General features: G+C 37.8%; 1 long non-coding RNA gene across 1 annotated transcript; it reads right to left on the reverse strand.

The window, feature by feature from the left end:
* Positions 1-1,220: 1,220 nt before the first annotated feature.
* On the reverse strand, positions 1,221-4,137 carry LOC129431205 (uncharacterized). Its single transcript, XR_008639759.2, has 2 exons — positions 3,566-4,137; positions 1,221-1,391 (listed from the first exon to the last, which is right to left on the reverse strand). It is a non-coding gene; the product is annotated as an uncharacterized lncRNA (long non-coding RNA).
* Positions 4,138-4,916: the final 779 nt, after the last annotated feature.

A 4,916-nucleotide genomic window follows, 5' to 3' on the forward strand; every position in this document is an offset into this window, starting at 1 on the left:
TCCCATGTTGTTAGCGGTGAACCACTTATCTGTAAAGTTATTGAAAATAATGTATTTGCATAGAGATTTCCCATAGAGAAATGTTCTGTGATGAATATTCATTTGTGAACTTGAACATCTGAGAGTTGTAATATGTTCCCTGGAGTACATTGATTAATTCCCATGTTGTTTTTTAGCGGTGAACTCCTTATCTGTAAAGTGTAAAAATAATGTTGTGAGCAAATAAGTGAACATCTGAGATATTCCCTGGAGTACATTGATGATAGATGTTCTGGAGTACATCTAGAGAAACTGTGTTGAATATTCAGTTGTGAGCAAATAAGTGAACATCTGAGAGTTGTAATATGTTCCCTGGAGTACATTGATTAATTCCCATGTTGTTTTTTAGCGGTGAACTCCTTATCTGTAAAGTTATTGAAAATAATGTATTTGCATAGGGATTTCCCATAGAGAAATGTTCTGGGATGAATATTCATTTGTGAGCAAATAAGTGAACATCTGAGAGTTGTAATATGTTCCCTGGAGTACATTGATGAATTCCCATCCTTGTATAGAGTTGTGAACCCCTTATCTGTAAAGTTATTGAAAATAATGTATTTGCATAGGGTTTTCCCATAGAGAAATGAACTGTGATGAATATTCAGTTGTGAGCAAATAAGTGAACATCTGAGAGTTGTAATATGTTCCCTGGAGCACATTGATGAATTCCCATCCTTGTATTGAGTGGTGAACCCTTTATCTCTAAAGTTATTGAAAATAATGTATTTGCATAGGGATTTCCCATAGAGAAATGTGCTGTTATAAATTGTACTATAAATAATTGTACATAGAAGAGATATAGTATGTTCTTTAGAGTTCAATAAAGATCATGCATCCCACGTTTGAAAAGCTATTGAACCGTATCATGTGTCATTAAATAAATGCATACTGCATTTCTAGTCAAACTTTACTACAAATAATTCTCAACTACACATCTTAAACATGTTGAAAACTAGTTTGGGTATCATTCACTTCAAATAAACATACAGGTTGATGCCACACGTTTTGCTTGTCTACAATTTTAAGTGTGTACAACATGATGTTCAGTACCATGGACGGGAACTGTTTTGCAAAATGTTAAAAATCAATACATGCACAAAAATTATGAAACTGTGACAATTTCATTTTTTTAAGAAATACAAGTAATAAAACAAATACACCCAAAAATCATAAACAGTAAATTCATAAGTTCATTTATTGAGAACACCGTTACATGCTTTAATAATATAACTGCTTTTTACCACACTCACAACCGCAAATTTAGAACTTAATAAAACATCAAAATGTGGCCTGAAGTATTTTCTTGAGGGTCCAGTGAAAATTTCAGGGTAATCGGGCTTCTTCTTTCAAACCTATTGAACAGAAACATATGATTAAGAAAACCAACACAGTGCTCTTTATTTTGAGACAAACAGAAACATATAAAGAGTTGTAAAATGCAGAGATTATCTTTGTTCTTGAGGTAACACTTGACTTTCTGTCTGGACTGCTTACAAATAACTACTCTTCTACATTTTTATATCTTCCATTCTCTAGGCATTCGACATATCATTGTAATGTAAATGTTCTTGCTAAAAATGTCATTAAACATCATTAGCAGACATAGCAAATCAAGCTGATAGTTTCTGATAGGTCTATATAGGTAATTAAAACAGCTTCAATCATTAAGTGGTCGCACTTAATGAAGAAAAATATCACTTTGTAGACGGTCCCTAGGCTTCTCTCAGCACCCAGTTGGATATTCAACAGACATTCGCAACAAGGTAGGACATTACAACGATACTAGGATATTTTAAGCGATTGTAGGACATTACAACGATACTAGGATATTTTAAGCGATTGTGAAAAATGTAGGTTATAGGCAAGACACTTGGTAATTAGAAATTGCTAAGATTAAACGTCTGCCATGTCTACTAAGAAAGTTATTGACCCCGGAAGTCCGAATGTCTGAATACAGGGCTGGACTGGGACAAAAATTCGGCCCTGGCATTTTGGCCCAAACCGGCCCACACTACATATATTTACAAATACCACCCATCTTTGCACGCCTTTAAGCAATAGCAACTCCAATTCCATAAAAGCACTAAGCCCAATTAATAGCAGGTAGAAAAGAGTGAGAGTTGACACAACAAACACTTCTAGAACGTGTTATTTATTAATGCAGTAAAACTGTATAATCCACATGAATCCTTAAACAAGCTTCATCCTTCAAACATTTGTAAACATTTTTGTTAGGTCCTAAAAACACTATTCACTACACACCGTAGCCTATAATAAATAATGAGCACAACAAAAATATTCCTATCTGATTAACTGTCATATTATATGTTGATTACAGTTTTTCTGAATTGCTAAAACACTAAACCCCAATCTCTGAACCAAATTCATAGCGGCCTAAACACATTTGTCATGCACTATTTTGGCTAAACTCTAAACAAACTTCTGAGTAAAACACACATTTTACACTGCAATGAACTTGTTTTATAAATGCTAAACACAGGCAGGCTGCTAAAGATGAACACAACTACAACTCAGTTGTCATCAAGCAAACACAACAACTCAAAATTGTACACGCTTTTTTCTAATGGTATTCTTTACCAATTGTGTGGATTGTAAACAGTCTGAGAGGCAGATGAAGAGTACCCTATGATGAAGAACAGGACACCAGAGATGGTGCAATTGGCAAAATTTGCCATTGAATTGCTGACTTTTAACAAAATACAAGTGCTGCTTACAGTAATATTAAAAACTGATTATTACTTGCAGTACTTACAGGAAAGTATTCACTACTACATTCACTGAACTAAACTTGTGTGATTACAGTAATAGAGCTTTTTAACATTATCTGTCAATTGTGTTGTTATATACAATAAACATATATTTTGTCTGTAAGCAGATGTCCTGGATTGTTTGATTTAGCTTGAAGAGAAATGACACGTTTTGAAACAATCAACGAAAAATCTACGAATCAGATACACTCTCGTAGTCACTAACACAGTCTCACCCCATGTCGTCAATATTTGACGACACTTGACCATTCGTCGGTGTGTGGCGCGGAGGGTGTACCTTTTGCGTCATTTTTTGGCGAACTGGGGACTTCAATACTATTACGTCCGTTGCATTCTCTTCTCCTATTTTCTTACCATTTTCGCGTCGGTTTAGGGTTAGATTACGCAAAATTAAACCTTGTACGCGAAATTTAACAGTGTACGCGAAATTAAACAGTTGTCACCTGGCGTTGGGGTTAGAAACAGTTGTCACCTGGCGTTGGGGTTAGAGTTAGGTTTGGGTAGGGATGTCATTATGTAAATCTAACCCTAAACCGACGCGAAAATGGTAAGAAAATAGGAGAAGAGAATGCAACGGACGTAATAGTATTGAAGTCCCCAGTTCGTCTGGGTTGTAGTCACAGAGCAAAGAGTGCAATTATTTTGTTGCAGCTTTATCACCATAATTGTGTGTTTTTGACTTGGTTTTATCAAGGGGTATCTATCTAAACTTGTGTTTTGAAAGCAGTTCTGCTTACCGCAACTCACTTCTCCCTCGTCTCTCTCTCCCTCTCCTCACAACATTTAGCGTGCTGGTGCTGCCAGTGCCACGCACCACCATCATCACCAGCGACGCGATTTGAAGAAAACAGTTGTGTTATTTTCCAGTGTCTGCCTGAAGAGTCTGTTTCTTTTTGTCGCGCAGTTTTTCTGCACCTCCCTTGAGTTTTTTCTCCATCTCTCTCTCTCTATTTTGACACGTGAACTGACCGACGTTGCACGCTCGCTTGCACAGAGACCAAAGCGGTGATTGGGCCAGCTTTATGTCATTAAAAAAATAACCAATTGGCTGCTGCTTAAATGTGAGTGGGCCGGTCTATTTAGGGTTAAAAAAGGACGATGACTGGGCTGGTCCGTCATTGGGCCAGCTTAATGTCGTTTAAAAAAATAACCAATGGGCTGCTGCTTAAATGTCAGTGGGCCGGTCTGTCTAGGAAAAAAAGACGCTAACTGGGCTGCTCAGACAAAAATAGTATGAGATGGATCGGCCCAAAAAGTACGTCGGCCCACCGGGAAACTGCCCGGTCTGCCAGATGGCCAGTCCGCCCCTGTCTGAATATCAAACCAACTTTACCGCAGTGAAAGTTAGGCTAGCTAGTGGATTATATCAAAAACCATCAGGACATCAACATGGCCATAATTTAGTGAATCCTCACCTCCAGATGAAGTAATAAACTGGACTGATGATTTAAATGTTGACATAGTCATATCTGCGTGGTTAACTCTCCGGATTTTGTTATGTTTCGTAGCTCTGCTCCACTCGTTCACAGTTTGGTTACAGTGTCGTGTGAGCTGCAGACTGCGAGCAGATTGGATTTCATTTGGCGCTACGCAGACCGCTTGGTGATGTCATAGTACCGCGAGAGCGATTACAAAGCAGACTTCCCCGTGTGATTTCTCGAATCGCTCTCGCGGTACTCCGATGTCATTCTTCTGGCTGTTGTTGAACCACATGAATACACCCGTCTGCTTTAAAGTCATTTTTGCGCCGTGATAATTTAAGTTAATATAATGATCGGATCGCGAAGTGCCGCATGAAGTCAAATGTACCAAATACCAAATAGCCGACTGTATATGAGGTTCAACCCGCCAAAGTAGCAAGTGGAACATGCAAATGGTGAGTGATTCAGATGTCAATTTATGAATGAAAGTGTCAAAGGTTTGTCACACACTGTTAAGTATTTTCACGCTTTTTTAAATGGGTATACGGAAATCCTTGACCTTTCCTAGTGGGTATACTGCGTATACCTGCTGCGTATCACGTTAGATTACAAACAAACAAGAAAAAACAGAGTTACAAGACCTACTCTAGTAATCTTTCATACGGAG

This window comes from Misgurnus anguillicaudatus, chromosome 13, assembly GCF_027580225.2.
Source record: "Misgurnus anguillicaudatus chromosome 13, ASM2758022v2, whole genome shotgun sequence".
Classification (NCBI taxonomy): domain Eukaryota; kingdom Metazoa; phylum Chordata; class Actinopteri; order Cypriniformes; family Cobitidae; genus Misgurnus; species Misgurnus anguillicaudatus.